The sequence below is a fragment of the Phoca vitulina genome, unplaced genomic scaffold (genome assembly GCF_004348235.1).
Source record: "Phoca vitulina isolate PV1807 unplaced genomic scaffold, GSC_HSeal_1.0 scaffold5, whole genome shotgun sequence".
Taxonomy (NCBI): domain Eukaryota; kingdom Metazoa; phylum Chordata; class Mammalia; order Carnivora; family Phocidae; genus Phoca; species Phoca vitulina.
This window is the reverse complement of record NW_022589708.1, coordinates 76,044,008-76,062,167: the sequence shown is the minus strand read 5'-3', so window position 1 is coordinate 76,062,167 and position 18,160 is coordinate 76,044,008. Positions and strand designations below refer to the sequence as shown.

The 18,160-nt window shown below is 39.2% G+C and overlaps 1 protein-coding gene across 3 annotated transcripts in view; it reads left to right on the top strand.

The window, feature by feature from the left end:
* The first annotated feature begins 9,141 nt into the window (after positions 1–9,141).
* TNFRSF19 (TNF receptor superfamily member 19) overlaps positions 9,142–18,160 on the top strand; it is a 92,693-nt gene continuing 83,674 nt past the window's right edge. For 2 of the 3 annotated variants that reach the window (XM_032403340.1, XM_032403338.1), the window contains exon 1: positions 17,954–18,150. The gene's annotated coding sequence lies outside the window, so the exon portion shown is untranslated. Of the gene's footprint in view, positions 9,652–17,953; positions 18,151–18,160 lie in introns of those variants that run through there. The other variant, XM_032403339.1, reaches the window with a different exon arrangement.

Genomic DNA, 18,160 nt, shown 5'->3' with positions numbered 1-18,160 from the left:
CCACCACACTTTCTTAAATATTACCTCCAGAAACTCCATCATGTTCTTACAGTGACGATCAGAGAAAAAACCCTTGTGTTTTGGTCAGGGGGAGGGGGAAATTAACCATTTACAAAATGCCCAGAACATTCTCCACAACAAAGCCTGCCCTCCAGAGGAAACTACTTTACCAGAGACTTACCTTATGTGAGGGAAGAGCAACAAGTCAACTCCAACCCCTGCCTTATATAAAATAATTTTTTTAAGGCTAAGAAATATTTCTGTAGTCCATAACTCAGGGACTCAAGCACACTGAAAAACTGAGAGTTAATCATAGAAGCATAGAAAGCTTTCCCTCCCTAGTGCTTTGCCACCACATCAAAAGGGCTTTAGTAAAATAATAATGGATTACATTGAGAGAACTACAAGGCACAGACTCTATTTAAGAAGAAGTTCTTAGGGAACTTAGGGAAAGAAACAGGGGAGAAAAACAAAACAAGGAAACTAGAGGAAACCAAAACATCTGGCACCTACAGCTACAGCAAAAGATAAACCCAGCCTATATCCAAGCCAGCTTTACATAACTCTAACCGCACATAAGAGATTAACCTTATACAAAAAGTAGCTGATTATCTCTTATGTCATGTTCAGGCCTCAACAAAAAATGACAGGCATGCTAAAAGGCAAGACAAAACCCAGTCTGAAGAGACAAAGCAAGCATCATAACCAGACTCATATGTGATACAAATTTTAGAATGATCACACAGAGAATTTAAAGCAACTATGATTAACATATTAAGGGCTCTGATGAAAAAAAGTAGACTACATGCAAGAACAGATGGGTAATGTAAGCAGAGAAAGGCAAATTCTAAGAAAGAACAAAAAAGAAATGCTAGAAATCAAAAACATTGTAACAGAAATGAAGAATGCCTTTGATGGTCCCTCTGGTAGACTAGACACAGTGAGGTAATGAATCAGTGAATTTGGAAAAAATATCAATAGAAACTTCCCAAGCTAAAATACAAAGGGGAAGGGGCGCCTGGGTAGTTCAGTCATTAAGCATCTGCCTTCGGCTCAGGTCATGATCCCAGGGTCCTGGGATTGGGTCCCGCATCAGGCTCCCTGCTCGGCGGGGGGCCTGCTTCTCCCTCTCCCACTCTTCCTGCTTGTGTTCCTGCTCTCGCTCTCTCTCTCTCTGTCAAATAAATAAATAAAATCTTTAAAAAATAAAATAAAATAAAATAAAATAAAATACAAAGGGGAAAAGAGAATTTAAAAAAATCTGTGGGACAATTACTAAAGGTGGAACATACAAGTAACGGGAATGACAGTAGAAGAAGAAAGAAAAAAAGAACACAAGAAATATTTAAAATAATAATAGCTGAGAATTTTCCAAATTAATGACAAACACCAAACTATAGACCCAGGAGATTTAGAGAACACCAAACAGGATAAACATTCAAAATTCTACAGGGAGGCACATCATATTTAAACTACAGAAAAGCAAAGGCAAAGAGAAAATCTCAAAAGAAGTCTGAAGGTAAATAAATAAGTACATACATACATAAATAATAAAAGCACTTTACCTATTTAAAAGTAAGGATAAGAATTATATCAGACTTCTCATAAGAAAGCACAAAAACAAAAAGAGAGTAGAATGAAATATTTAAAACGTGGAAAGAAATAAAAACCCTCGTCAACCTAGAATTCTGTATCTGGCAAAATTATCCTTCAAAAGGATATAAGAAATCAATTTTTGAAGAAGAAATAAATGCTCTCAGACAAAAAAAAAAGAAACAAAACTCAAGGAATTTGTTGCCTTACAAGAAATGTTAAAAGAAGCTCTTCACAGAAAAGAAAAATTATATAGGTCAAAAACTTAGATCTACAGAAAGGAAGAGTGAGTAAATGAAGGTATAATAAAATCTTTTATTTTTCTTATTTTTTGTCGATCTAATAAATAACTGTTCTGAGCAATAATAGCAACAATGTGTTGGGTGATTGTGGTCTATGGATAAATGAAATAAATGACAATGTTATAAGAGATGGGAAAGAGGAATTGGGAATGCTCAGTTATAAGGTGCCTTTTACTACCCATGAAACATTATAGTATTATATAAAAGTGGATTTAGATTTGTTCTTAGCGGTTGCCCTAGTGTTTGTGATATACTTTTACAAATAATAAACATATTGAGAAGAAAGAAATTAAATTTTCTTTGCTCACAGATCCCCAAGGAACTGACCAAAAAAATTCTAAAACTAGTAAGTGATAACAGCAAGGTTGCAGGATATAGGGTTAATATACAAAGGTCAATTGCTTTCCTACATATGAGCATTGACAACTGAAATTTGAAATTATAAATGCAATATCATTTATATTAACACCTACACCCCTCCCCCAAAAAAATCCTAAAATACTTAGGTATAAATCTTAAAGTATATAAGATCTATATGATGAAAACTACAAAATTCTGATGAAAGAAATCGAAGAAGATCTAAATAAGTGGAGAGCTCTTCCATCCATGTTCTTGGATAAGAAGACTCACTATTGCTAAGATGTCAGTTTTTCCCACTATGATCTGTAGATTCAATGCAATCTCAATTAAAATTCCACCAAGTTATTTTGTGAATATCAGCAAACCGATTCTAAAGTTCATATGGAAAGGCAAAAGACTGAGAATTGCCAACATGACACTGAAGAACAACAAAGTCAGAGGAGTGATATTATCTGACTTCAATATATCCTATAAAGCTACAATAATCAAGACAATGTGGTATTAGTAAAAAACAAGATGAATTGAATAGATCAATGGAACAGACAAAAGAGCCCAGAAATAAACCTACACATATATAGTCAACTGATCTTTGACAAAGGAACAAATAATTCAGTGGAGAAAGGATAGTCTTTTCAACAAATGGTGCTAGAACAACTGAACATTCATGTGCAAAACCATAAATCCAGACACAGACTTTACACCTTTCACAGAAATGAACTCAAAATGGGTCACAGACCTAAATGTAAAACACAAAACTACAAAACTTCCAGAAGGCAAGATAAGAAGTGACCTTGGGTTTGGTGATGAGTTTTCGATACAATACTAAAAGCACAATTCATTAAAGAAAAAATTGATAATATGAACTTCATTAAAACTAAAAACGTCTGCTCTGCAAAAATATTGTTAAGAGTATAAAAAGGTAAGCCACAGACTGGGAGACAGTATTCACAAAGCACATATCTGATATAGGATTTGTACTCAAAATATACAAAGAACTCTTAAAACTCAACAATAAGAAAAAATACTCCCCAATTTAAAATATACAACAGATGTGAATAGGCACCTCACCAGAGAAGATATACAGATAGGAGGCAAACATATGAAAAGATGTTCAACGTCATATGTTATTAAGTAATTGCAAACTAGAACAATAAGATATCGCTACACATAATGGTTAAAATCCAGAAAAACACAATACCTTGACAAGGATGCATAGCAACTTAAACTCTTACTCTTACTGTCAGTAAGATTGTAAAATGATGCAGTAACTTTGGAAGACAGGCAATTTCTTAAAAATCTATGATCCAGCAGCTACACTCCTAGGCACTTATTTATCCAAGTTGAGTTGAAAACTTACATCCACACAAATACTTGCCCAAAGATGTATAGCAACGTTTTTCACAATTGCCAAAACTTAGAAGATACCAAGGTATTCTTCCATATGTAAATAGATAAACTATGGCACATTCCATACAATGGAATATTATTCAGCAATGAAAAGAAATGCGCTATTAAGCCACGAAAAGACAGGGAGGAACTTTAAATGCATATTACCAAGTGAAAGAAGCCAATTTGAAAGGCTACATACTATATGATTTCTATTAATGACAGTCTGGGAAAGGAAAAACTATGGAGACATTAAACAGATCAGTGGTTGCCAAGAGTTCAGAGCAGGAGGGATGAACAGGTGGAGAGCACAGAGGATTTTTAGGGCAGTGAAACTATCCTGTATGATACTGTACTGGTGTATACATGACATTATGCATTCGTTAAAATCTACAGAACAGCACAACACAAAGAATGTACTTTAGTGTAAACTGAGGACTTCGGTTAATGATAATGGATCAATTAATGGACTCATTAATTACAAATATGCCACACTAATGCAAGATGCGAATAATAGTGGAAACTGTGTAGGAAGCATAGGGGTTAAATGGGAAATCTCTGTACTATTTAATTTTTCTGTCAGTCTAAAACTATTCCATAAAATGAAGTCTATATATATATAAAAGTTAAGTGCTGGCATCAGCAAATTGCAAATTAACACCCTCATGAGGCACCACTGGACTCCATTTGAATGGCTAAAATTATAAAGACTGACAATATCAAGTGTAGTCAAGGATGTAAAGAAAATGGGAATCTCATACATTGCTGAGGGGAATGTAAAATGATACATCCATGTGGGAAAACAATTTGGCAGTTTCTTTAATGTTAAATACATGCCATATAACCCAGAATTTCTACTTTTAGGTATTTACCTAAAAGAAATAAAAATATATACCCACTCAAAGACTTGTGTACAAATGCTCAGAACAGCTTTATATGTAATAGCCAAAATGTGTGCTTTAATTCCTGTCTTTAATTACTTTCAGCAATATTCTGCTTCACTCAATAGTACCCCCAAACTGACATTTTGGAGAAGAAAGAAACTTTTTTTCCCACAGGGGAGGAAGCAGTCCAGCCAGAACAGGGGTTGTCCACAAGAGCTGAGAGGGGTTTTTAGGAAGCGGGTTGGAGGCTTTCTGATGCGAATATAAGCCTTTTGAAATTTTGGGTGGGCTCTGTATTAGTTTCCTAGGGCTACTGTAACAAAGTACCTATTATAGACTAGGGAGCTTAAACAATGGAAATTGACTGTCACAGCTCTGGAGGCAAGAAGTCTGAAATCAAGATGTTGGCAGAGTTGGTCCCTTCTGAAGCCTGTGAGGGAGGATCTGTTCCAGGATTCTCTCCTTGGCTTGTAGATGGTCATCTCTCTGGGTCTATTCACTTCATCTTCCATCTGTGTGTCTCTGTGACTAAATTGCAGCCTTTTATGAAGAAACCAGTCATATTGGATTACAGCCCACCCTAATGATCTCATTTTAAGTTGATTACCTCTCCAAGTGAGGTCACATTCTGAGGTACTGGGGGTTAGGATTCCAACATATGAATTTTGGGGCTACAATTCAACCCATTATAGGCTTGAAGCATTTCTTTTTAAGGTCATGCAGAGCGTAACCAGATAATGTAAGCATGGTCCCTGGCCTCTGAATACTTGAGGACATCTGGGTTACCTCAGACTCAGATTAACTGGACCCAGGACCTGTGTGATGTTTTGCCCTGCTCCTTTGGAATATTGAGCCCAACTCAGATTTGAGTTTGATCTCCCAGTAAGTGTTGGTGTTTCATTATTGTTCTTTAATTCTCACCGAGAGAGAAAATGAAAGTTGGCTTTTCTGTTGAGAGTTTTTTCTGCTTGATTCTCAATTTTTCTCCATCTTAAAAATTTTGGTAGAATACACGTAACATTAAATATACTATCTTAACCATTTTTAAATGTACACTTCAACAGTACTAGATACATTTATATTTTTGGGCAAGCAGCCCCACCATCTATCTCCAGATCTCTTTTCAGCTTGCAGTACTGAATATTTGTCCCTGTTAAACAATAACTTCTGATGACTCCCTCCCCCAAGCCCCTGGTAACCACTATTCTTTGTTTCAATTCCCCCTTTTCCCCCCACACCCCAGCCTCTGGTAACCACCATTCTACTCTCTGTTACTATGAGTTCAGTGGGGCTTTTTGTTTTTGTCTTTGTTTTGTTTTAAGATTCCACGTATAAATGAGATCATGCAATATTTGTCTTTCTGTGTATGGCTTACTTCACTTATAGTATATCCTCCAGGTTCATCCACACTGCCAAAAATGTTAGTGTTTCCTTCTTTTTTTAAGGCTGAATAATACTCCATTTTGTGGATGTATACACATATATATGGATATATACTCCACACTATATACATACCACATTTTCTTTATCCACTTATCTGTGGATAGACATTTAGCTTATTTCCTTATCTTGGCTATAGTGAATAATGCTGCAGTGAACATGGGAGCATGGAGCTGTTCATTCTTTGATTTCATTTCCTCTAGATACATACTCCAGTGGGATTGCTTGACCTGCTTTGCATAAGCTTGTCTCAATAACACTGAGAATATAGATACTGTCATCTTCTTGCAGTACAGGAAAATGAAGCTTTGTATCTTGCCCAAATTGTTCAAGCTGTTATTAAGTTACAGAAAAAAAAGAGATTAAACCCAGGCCCTTCTGACTCCAGTGCCCATGCTCTTCCCATAGCATTGAGCTACTTCACACAGGCACGCAAACTATGTAAATGGAACAAGTTCTAAAGTTACTCCTCCCTGTTTATGTACATACAGCTATGCTAACCAATATAAACCAGGATGTATCTAAACAAAAAGTTGAGAAAAGAGGGCATTAGAAAAGAGTTCCAGGTAACTCCAAGAACTTTGAAACTTAATGGGAAAAAATTTGTTACCTGAACCCGTATCTCACAACTGTAGGGATGGATGCGATTCGCCCGTCAAGGTAGAGAAACAAAGGAAGCGTGTTTCAGCTGTTGGAAAGAGGATAGCACTCAGTGGCAATGGAGGGGTACCTGAGGCGCCCCCTCAAGAATCTCAGGAAGCCCCGCCACTCTTTGATATGACAAATGGAAACCTCCTGAGTTTTAAGTGCAATGAAATGTGGCATCAAGCTCCTCACTGGGGATCAGATTGCCGTCCCAGCGCCATTACACAGCCCGGTGGCTGAAACGCAATTTGGCAAAGAGAGTAAAATTAGCCATTAGTAAGTGATGTGGCACAAGGAGTCATCGATAAGATGTTGTAACCTGGTGTTATTGAAACAGATAATTAAGTAGAGTGTAGTGACATATTTCTCATCACTATGGCATCAGACTTCATTTCACTAATCTAAGTCTCTCAGAGGGAAAGAGAAAAGCTTTGCAGTAGCTCCCCTTCATGGTGCCCTTCAGCAATAACAATGGCCCAGGTCACATCTCCACAATGAAGGCAGCTCCGTGGGCTGAAGCACAGCACTAATGAGCCCCGGGTCAAGAGGTCACTCCTCATTCTAGAAGGGCCTTAACCACACTCTGCTTCTGGGGACAGATGGGGCCCTAAGCTCATTCCCTTTTCATCTCACACGTGGGGTGAGGGGGAGGGTTTTGGCCACAAGAGGCTCAATTCATAGTAATTTTCAGTGACTTGGTGAATAAACTCTTCCATTGGAGATGATATTGCATTTCCAGACAAATTTTGAACAACACATCTTCCTTGGTGAGATTTGTATAAATCAAAGATCACTTGACTGGTTTTCATGTGAGTCCCTGCTTTCAAACGCCTCCTGTAAGCTTCCAGTGAAGCTGCAAGAATCCTCATTCAGTCCCTCACCTATTTCTGTTGGTGTTGAACTCTATCAAGACACTAGGATTACTTGGTCTGGTGCAAAGAACCTTACCGAGCACTGAGTTGTTGTGCCTTCATCCGTCAGCATTTCGGAGACCCTGTTCCTGAGTGAGTGTGATGGAATATGGATCTCATGGTGGTCGCAGGACTGGACGGCCTCCAGGAAGAAATGGGCACATGCCTTCTTAGAAATATTTTGTACATTTAAATATTTTCATTGTATTCAAAGGAGCTCTGGAAACGTTATGTGGAGTCCAGGTATCACAGGATTTTTCCTGTTCTACTTTCCAGAAGTCATAAAGAATCACACCTGTGCTTCAAACACTATCTGAGCTCCGTGCCTCTTTGAGAAATGATGGATGAGGTAGAAAAATTATAAGAGATGTTGAGAAATAAACGTGACTATTTACATGTTATATATACTGAGCTCATTAACTATTCAAACCAGTATTTTGCTATTAAAATTTGTTCAAGATTCAGAGAGCACATTATAAACACTTTCGGGAAAAATTAGACAAAACTAATTAGGGAGGGAAGTTATATAAAGAAAGATGAAATTCTACTGTCTTCTCAGTTTTGCAAATATGTTTTTAACTGCCCTTCCAAAAGTTGGCAAATTTCCAATATAAAATAGAAAATTTCCCTTCATTCCATGAAAGAGTGGCCTGGGATTCAGAAATGCACTAAATCCTGGATTGTAATGAAGGTGAAATTTCTGATTATCTTCTATTTTGGTAAGTACTAAAAATAAAATAATCTTATTGTATTGAATCCGCCGATGCGAAGGACCAAGTGAGAAAATTCTAAATACTGTGCAACAGGCTTGATTTTTAAATTATGGAGAATTAGACTAATGTGGTGATGTTTTATGAGTTAAGAGTGCAAACTATGGATTTAGGAGAAATAGTGCTAAAGGCACACATAGCTCTGGGGCTAGCACAGTGCCTTCCTCGACCTAATTCTTTTCTTCTGTGAATTTAAAAATGCTCAACAGGTGTTACTGAATTATACCTATCTAAGAACCACACATTGTTTTAAAATCTAATTTTCAGAATCCCTGACGAACACCAAGAATAAAAGTAAGTGTCTGCCCAAAGGCTTAAGTGAAAGGGTGGCAGATATCAGCCACTGATTAATTGTTGGTTATCCGCTGAACAATTACCTTAATTGAAACACCGCTGTTTAACTGACAGTCAACTTCTAATAATTTAAGTTTCAAGGAAAAGACAGCTTACTTAAAATCCGTAAAGATGTGTCACATTTAAAACAAAGACACATTTTCCAAATATTACCGTCTCCGTGTGTCAGAGCCCCTGGGTGTTTTCTGGAATAGTCTTAAAGCGATATTTAACTACTCTGAATATTTGACGCCCAGTCTTTGTGGAAAATGGTGATTCTTATCAACGAAGAGGCAATTAAATGCTGTCATTTGGAACCCAGATGGATCAGGGATCTTATCATACTCGAGCAATCCCTGTCCTTTCCAACTGGGAAACAGATAACAGAAACTGTCCTGCATGAGGCACAATAGCCTAACGTGATTAGAAATCAGGCCGACTCTGGCTTCTCTGGAGCTGTACTCCCCCACAGGCTGAATTATAGCTCTCCTACCAGTCCCACGGCGCTGAATGATGTCATGGGATCTGCAGTTCAGCGAGATGAAAGGGATAAAGCAGAACCCGCGGGCACCAGGCAAAGCTTCCAACACACAATCCACAACACAGCTTGGGAACAGAACACGCTACAGATCCAGCCACTCAGCCCAAGCTTGGGAGGGCCACCGGTCTTGCCTGGTTGCAAAGGGGAAGAGAAAGAAAAAAAAAAAAAAGAGGAAAACAACGCGATCCGTGTTAAACAAAAGAATTTGTGGACTAGGAGGCGGGAGGGTGACTACCTGCTGAAAGGGAACTTTCTTGATATCCATGCATATATGTAAACTTAGCTCTGCCTTTGATGTTCTGCAACTGATCACCGATCAGATTACGGGCATTTCATCTCCCTGCTCCTCTGCCTTTGATCTGCATGGTTAATTTTATTTTCCTGGATTTGAGGTTTCGTCTGGGCTTGTGCTGACATACATTTTTGGGAAGGTAGAAGCATTTGGCATAGAAGCGCTGCCAAGGAGAAACTAAGTTGCCGAAAAGGGTGAGTACTGGAAAGAGTTCAGCACATTGCAGGTACAGCGTTTTATGTTTTGTGTAGCTTTCACTTCACTTTTCTCCTGCGTGTTCTAAGAAAAAGATGGCTTTAATCAATTAAAAGCAGGCATTTCTCTACTCGACAGCTACATTATGTTACATGAATGTGTCAGAGGAAATATGATTTTCAATGCCATTTGAATAGTTCATACAAAAGGGTTTGCAATCTGTCATGCAAATTTTACTTGGAAATGAGTTGTTCAAACAGGAGAAAGCGGAGTGCTAACTTTAGCACACAACCCGCCTTCAGAGCCTGAGATCTGTAAGCTATAATTGCTCTAAGTATTTACAGGTTACTTTATTTAGTAAACAGGCAGTGGAACTTTACTGGTTGCCAATGCTTTCCTTGTTTTCTTATATAAAAGAGTATAGTGCATCGCTGGAATACTGTTCCTTTAGTTTATTTATTCTCTCACCTCTAAGATGTAAACCTATCAAATACATTTCCTTATGCAGTTTGCATCCTCAAGGGAATCACTGAAAAAGCATTCAAGTATGATTAAAGCCTTTTATGTGTAACACTGAAGAATTTTAAAACAGGGAGGGTGAAGTTGTGCCAAGTTTGGTTACAAAAATTCTCTAGTGATTTTCTGTAACCTTTGGAAATGGCACAAGCCTTATTTACAGAAACATTCCCAACGTTAGTATTTCTAAATTAACATTAAATTTATAGTGACAGCTGATGTAAGTTAAAATTTGCCAACTGCTTATGAAAACTATCTCAGTAATCAACAGTTACTATGCTACATACAGTTTTTATCACATTTTCACTTTAGTTTATATTCAACTTGGCAAAACCAAAATATATATCAAGGTGGGAAATTTGAAAGTTCACTGTTGGGTTTTTTTGGTCAGTTCAATGATCACACACACACACACTCTCTCTCTCTCTCTCTCTCCCTCCCTCTCTCTCACAGAAATCTTTACCATGAGATGCAAGAATTTAATACAGTGCAAAAGTAAGAGCTCCGTGTTCACATTAGTTCACTGTAATGTTCTAGTCTTAAGTTTATTTGGGTAGGATAATTACCATCACAATGGTCTATTTTATGCTAACTGAACCACAAAGAAATTATAAGTGATAAGACTAGTTATCCTTTAGTCTGGAATTCTGATGAAACAGGAAAGGTCTAATGAGGCTCATTTCGAATGTAATTAATTTTTCAGAGCCAATTAATTTAATTACTTTCTAAACTTTCTTCCAGATATTAGAAGGAGGGTAATTAGCACTGTTTGCTTAATTTTAAAACTTTGATAGCTGTTAAGTGGAGATTATTTAAAACCGTTCTAAGCTGACTCTATTTTAGAAATGTGTCCCTAAGAATTTAATCTAAAAGATTTAACTGTTGTTTTTAGTCATGCCAGGAGAGGCATTTAATTTTTTGTTCTACTGACAATGTAACAAAGCACGTTTAAAATATCCTGGGGTATCAGTTTAGGTTGATTCTTTCATTTGTTTGCTTAAAAAAAAAATCCTCTTTAAATCACAAAAGCAGTATTAATGTTCACATTCCAATAAAGAAAATTAAGCTTTTAAAGTAATGAGTGGAGAAAATGCTTGAAGAAATAACATGCTTAGGAATTGGATCATTTAGTTTAGATTTGGGACTTATAAAAATTGTAAATGATTGTTTATTCTGCTACTAGGTTCATTTTAACAGCTACAGACTCTCTTCAGCACAAAACAAAAGGGAGAATTAGCAATTATCTGATGAATTTAGGCTTTGTAGAAAACTAGCTTGGGCAAGTCAAGTCCTTGAAAATCCACTTCAGTGTCTGAATTAATGCAGTTAATTGTTTACTTCTTGTGTCTTGGTTGAGAAATGAAAAGATTGTATTTGATTTTAAAAGAAAGATGGCTGTTAGCGAATGTACAGGTACAGTCTCAAAAGGCATTTCTTAATTAATTGCCACATGATGATCTTGATTGTGACTTAAGTAGCTATACTCTGTGATACTTCTATGAAGGAAACCCTTATGTCACACTTTTCAAAGCACTCTCCTATCCATTGCTTCAATGGCAGCTTTGTTACTGTAGAAGGTCCAAGTCTTCAAAAGGCTTTTATTTCTAGTCCTGATTCTGTCACGGAGTTGCTATGTGACCTTAAGAGAGTCGCTTCACTACTCACTTTTCTCATGTGTGCAATGAGGGAGTTGACTCTATCATTATGAAAGAAGCTGGGTGGAATTTTTAGAGCCATTTTACAGATGAGAAAACTGAGATTAGAGAAAAGTTAACTTGACTACCCTAACCAAGGTCACATGGCTGGTTTTTCAAGTCCTCATCCAAAGTTCTTTCTAGTTCACCACGCATAGTCTATTTTCTAACAACTGCACAAAGAAACAAACGCCCTGTGTAGCTGAACAGAGAACAATGTCAGTTCAAAAGATAAAGATGGCCACTTCCTATTGGAGGATATATGTATTTTTTGTTTCCATGATAGGTATGTCAGTTAACTGGATTATTCTGGTTATCTTCCAACTGTTCTTTTTGCTTCTGTATTTCTGAGCAGTCTGAACATAGTTACTGTTACACATACTGTACCAGAACATTTAAAATGTTTTTTTACCAAAAATTAATGTATCAATGCAACATGGAATTACATACATTTCTGTGTGTCTGCCTGGGTATACGTGTATATACAAGTTTGGCATTATATAGGCACATCTTTGTGTGTTTTCAAGGAATACATATTTTCTTAGAAGATGTCAGTGGGGTCCCAGAGAAGTTTAATAGTTAATGAAAAGTTGTTATTCATCGAGGGAGATTCCCAGTGGGATTTTTGTGAGATTTCACTTCACAAATTTAATATGGTTCTTACATGATATGTGTTCCATACTACATTTGACGGTATTAAGAATCCTTGAATATATTTCCATTAACTCTTTTTGTTTCTTTTTTCCCGGGGCGGGGGGCGGAAATTTCTTGTGAATAAATTTAATTTATTTATGGACTATAAATTTTGAACAGAGACACTGCTCTTGAAGCCAAATAGCTGTCCCTCATGTCTTATCATCCTCATAAAAGGTTTCACCTGAAGCTTTACAGATTACTATTCAGTAACGTTCACTAATATTTATTAACTCACTAATTATTAATTAATTCACTAATGCTTATTGAGTACTTGTGGGTCAGGCACTCCCATTATTAAAACATGATCTCATTTAAATTTACAACCACTGTTTGTCATCCCCGTTATACAGATGAGGAAAGTGAGTCTCAGAGAGGTTAAATAACAGATCACAGAGGTTAAATGCAAGATCACAAGGCTAATTAAGTGGCAGCACTAGACTACATCTGATTTCAAAGCTTGGGTTCTTTTGTTCTAGGGCTGGGTAGTTAATTCTTTCCATTACAAGAATTTTATAGAGCCCAACTCGACTGTTAGCAAACATTAGAATGAAAATTTTGGTCAAAAAGAAGGTTCTGTATTTTTTCTTTCTTTTGATATATTTTATGAGAGCTATTAGAAATTTCTGATAGAGTTTTCCATCAGTTAGCCTAGAATCTATAGCTTTTAAAGGACCTCAAGACATAAACTATTCTTCTTCTGCTTCCCAACTAGACAGAACTCAAGTATTGGCCATTGGCTTGGTCAGACTCTCTGTGATGGCAGAGCCAGGAAAAATTAATAATTTGGTGCCCTTTGAAAGAATGATTCTTTATAATTTTGTCAGCCCAATCTACAAAAATGGGCAATGAAAAGGAGGGCAGAAGGAGGCTCCTTGGTGGCTGTGCTTAATTTCCCCTCTACCGTCACAAGCCATTCAGCTTTGGCTCTGGAGTTGTTCCTCAAACCTACCCACTTGCTGGAATGACCACTCAGAAGTTACCAAGTCTCCCATCCTTAGATTGGGAGGTGGTTTAACACCATTCATGGTCAGTTCAATTTGCTCTCTGATGCAAAGAAGGAGGGAGAGGTGAGATGGGTAGGTAGGGCTTTCCATCGGCTTTATCAAACCATTCCTTCCAACATAAACCACTCTCTGTGAGAGGAGTTCTGACAAGTACAGCTTTCTCCATCCTGCTACATGTCCCCAGTACTTGGGCAGTCCTAGCCTAGCATCAGGGGCTGCTGCCCAGCTAGCCTGTTCCTTCATTAAGGCACACACAAACGAATCTGCAGTATTTATTGGAAAGAGAGGAGGAGAGTCAAGGGTCCATTTCTTCTCTCATTAGAAACATGAAAAGTCTAGCCAATGGGGGTCTCATAAATTCACGAAGATCAGTGCGAGTGCTATAACTTATAATAACTTTGCTCTATAAATGTCATAAGTTTGACATTACATAAACTAAATAAATAATCCCTTTGGCCTTTTCATGTATATTGGTTCATGCACTAGTGGTATGGTGGAGCTTATATTAAGATTCAGGGAGCCTGGGTTTTGATTCCAGCTTTATTATTAACTTAGTGTGTGACCTTGAGCAAGTCATTCAATGTCTGGCCCCAACCCTACACTGATAGTCCAGAATTGGCAGCAATGGGTATCAGGATATGCGTCTTGATTATTTTTTCCCTTATTTTTTAAACTATGTTTGACAAACCTGATTAATCTTTGAGGTCTGCATTCCCATTTATTAATTAATTCAACAAATTTTAATGATTACCTACTATGTGCCAGGTACTGTGAACTGACAGACAGAATTCAATATTCTTGCGTAGCTTGCATTCTGTTACATTTTCCCAAGGAATAGCGATTTACACTAGAAATTATTAGAAAGTCAAACAATTTTCCTTGAACTTTGCTTCTAGTGAGCTGACTTATCACTGAAACTATTTTTAAAAGAAGTCAGTTACATAATTAGTTCAATTTGGGGGTGGGGTGGTTGAACATCCTAAACAAATACACTTTGCCTCAGCCTAGTTAGTGCTAAAACTAGCTTCTGGAAACCAACCCTTAATATAATCTTAAAAACAACAGCTCTACGAAGATCCTCATGACAATTTGGCTTTTCCTGTAAAAACTTCAACTCGTTCATGATATTCAGTGTTTTAAAGGGAGAAAAATGTTTGCAGCCCTAATTCTAAGCATCGGCCTCATTCTGAGTGGGCCTGGGAATCACATAATTCTTTTTGTACTTCCACTGACACTCAGTTGTGGGTCTGGGTTCTTGTTCAGATACTGGAAGAGAGTACCTGAATGAGTGTGGTAAAGTGGGGAGTATTTCTTTAACTTAACCGGCCTCTTCTTTAGAGAATAAGATGTGTACAATAGCCAGAGTACAAAGGTTCAATGCTCTTTGTCCCCACTGTCAAATGTCGTTTCAGTGATCATCTACTTACTGATGCTAGGCATTGGATGCCCTATAGAAGCTGTCCTGCCACTAATAATAGCTGACATTTAGTGAGCATTAACTATATGCCAGGCTTGGTGCTAAGTGCTTTAACTACCTCATTTTATTTAATAACCACCAAAGAAACAACACATTTTACAGATGAAAAAATGGAAGTTGAAGGAGGTTAAGTTCCTTTTCCAAGGGTATGCAACTATTGAATGGCAGGTTGGCATCTGAGACCAGATAATCTGATGCCCAGCCCCATGTATGTTAAAAAATAATGTCTCTCTCTGTAGTCAACCAATAGGCTAACCAGGCAGATCAATCAAATACACATGAAATGATGCAAGAACTAATGGACTAAATAATGTCTTACTGTGTCTAAGTACAAAAGGAGGCCAGGGAATAAAAGAGCCCTTGGCTGAAATCAAAGAAGTAGTTCCTGAGCTGGCAGATTAAATTCCACTGAGAAAACATTTATTGAACATTTGCTTGGATGTTTGATATTATCAGAGATGCAAGTTTGAACAAAATATACCCCTTCTCTGAAAGCATTTTTAACTCCTTAAGGAAGAAAGCTAAGTCACAGACACTTAGGACACGAGGGAGATGTGGCAAGTGCTATCATGGTAGTAAGAAGTCCACAAATCTTGGATAGACTCATAAGAGTTGCGACTTTTGAGCTGGTTCTGAAATAGGAGTAAGGTAAGTAAGGAAGGAGTCAGCGCAGTAAGGGAAATAGGTGAGTATGAAGAGTAAGTTCAGAAAGCAAAGGAAAGGGGAAGTTCAGGGCACATTTGAGGCCAGGCATGCAGACCAGTTTGGCCAGAATATAAAGTGTGTGGTCTAGAGGAGAGAAAGATAAGGCTGAAAATGTGGGTGGAGCTCCACCATGGCAGTCTTTGAATGCTAATTTAAAGAGTATGAAAGCCATTCTTTACAACGAGGAGCCTCTTGTAAATCTTTTAATTGGACAGTGCCAGTGATGAAAGGCCAGAGGAAGCAGGAATGCTGGCCGGACCAGCAAGGAGAAAGATTGACCGGCTACGGCAAGATTCAGGTGAAAGGAGCGGGTGCTGTACCTAGGAGGTAGTGGGACCAAGAGAAAAAGAGGAAGGAAGAGTGAGTGTAGTGGGACCTTACAAAGGAAGAAGCAATAATTCAGCTTAACGAAGACACTGAGTGCTCTATGTCCTAGACCCTGAGACAGTAAGAAAATAAGATGTGCCTTCAGTGATTGAAGTCTAGGTGAGGAAAGGAGTTCAGACGAACAGATGACTTCAGTAAAATGGCAAGCATGTTAGTGCAGGACATGTAGTATACTAGGTAACAGTACGGATAGGCTAGGGAAACTCCTCTTTCCCGATAAATACGGCAGACTCGTCTGCGTGTGCCTTAATGAAGGAACAGGCTAGCTGGGCAGCAGCCCCTGATGCTAGGCTAGGACTGCCCAAGTACTGGGGACATTTAGCAGGATGGAGAAAGCTGAACTTGTCAGAACTCCTCTCAAAGAGAGTGGTTTTTGCTGGAGGGAATGGTTTGATAAAGCCGATGGAAAGCCCCACCTACCCACCTCATCTCTCCCTTCCCCTTTTCATCAGAGAGCAAACTGAACTCACCATGGATGGTGTTAAACCACCTCTCAACTAAGGGTGGGAGACTTGCCTGGAGGTTCAAATAAGATAGTGCATATTATTTGTAAATTGTTTACAAAGAAATTGTTACTGGGGTTTATGTTCTGGTGGGGTTAGATTTGAAGTAGATATCCTTGAGGTGTGACACTTGGAAATGATCATACTTTTAACGTATGTTTCACAAGAACCTGGTCTAGCACTATGGTGTTCTCAAGATCACAAGAGCGGCTGTCAGAAATTAACTAGAACAACTTATTAACTCAATGTATTCATTCAACAAATATTTATTGAGGGACTGCTATGGGCTTTGAGGTATAGTAAGCAAACATAGGCTATCGTTCCATCCAAAGAGCGGTGCAGTTGTGTCAGGAAAACAAAACCAACACACGAAGAACGGATGCCTCTTGGTACCAGAGTTACGCACAGTATCTTACGTTTGAAGGAACTTTCGCTTTTTATTTACTCACTACACAGATGAAACAAAAATTGCTTACATTTCTACAGCATTCTACTGCTGAAAAAGTATTTTTTTACATACATGATTCTTTTACTCCTTCCAACAAATCTGCAAGCTGGGCACCGGTAGCTCCGTTTCATAAATGCACAAACTAAATTCGTAAGTTTCAACACCTTACACAAAGCAATCGTAGAGGTATGGAGCCTGGACTCTGTGCTCCCCCACATGGCCAGCGGCTTTGAGTTTATTGAGCAACCCAATGGGTTGGACTGGGCCAGTGCTGGCATGGAGGAGGTGGACACAGGCGCATACAAGGATTCACCTTAACTGACCACTAGAGGTTTCTGTCCTGGGGGTGGTGGTGCCTTGGGTGTGTATCTCCTGGAAAAAAGTGCATCAGTGAACGAATGAGACGGTTATTGATGAGCTAGGTCATCATGATTTTGATCAACCACGGTAAACGTGCCGCACCGTTTTCTGGGGGCCTTTCCTCCTACGCACAAGCAGGCGCTGGGTAGAATGTGACCAGGCAAAGGAAAGGCACAAAAGTCCTGGGGAAAATACGTCCGGGGTAGAAACGAAGGCTCTCTCCCTTCGCTGAAGGCACTTCCCGTAACATGGCCAAGCGCTTGCTGGCCTTGGTGCCCCCGTTTCTCCCCTTCCCCCCGTAACCCCGACTCTAGGGCCCAGGTCGGCCTGCTGGACGCATTCACCAGCACCCGCAGCCGCAGGGGGCGCGCCACCCGCGCCTGCGACCTCTGCAGGAGGAGCCGGGCTCAGCCGAGCCGTGGCGGCTCAGCGCCGGGGCGGGGCCAGGGACGGGCGGGGCCCTGGGTGGGCGGAGCCCTAGGTGGGCGGGGCCCGGGAGGCGGCGGCCGTTGCCGGGCTACCGGAGAGCGCGGAGCCCGCGGCGCGGGGAAGCGCTCGGCGTGCGCGCGGTGAGGAGCCCCCGACCCAGCAGCCCTCCCGGTACACTGCACCCGGCCCTTTCCGCGCGCCCCTTTGGCTGCGAGTCCGGCCTGGACCTGCAGGGCAGGACGGGGAGAGGGGGCGGCAGAGCCTCCCAGGTGACGGCAGGTAGGTGTCC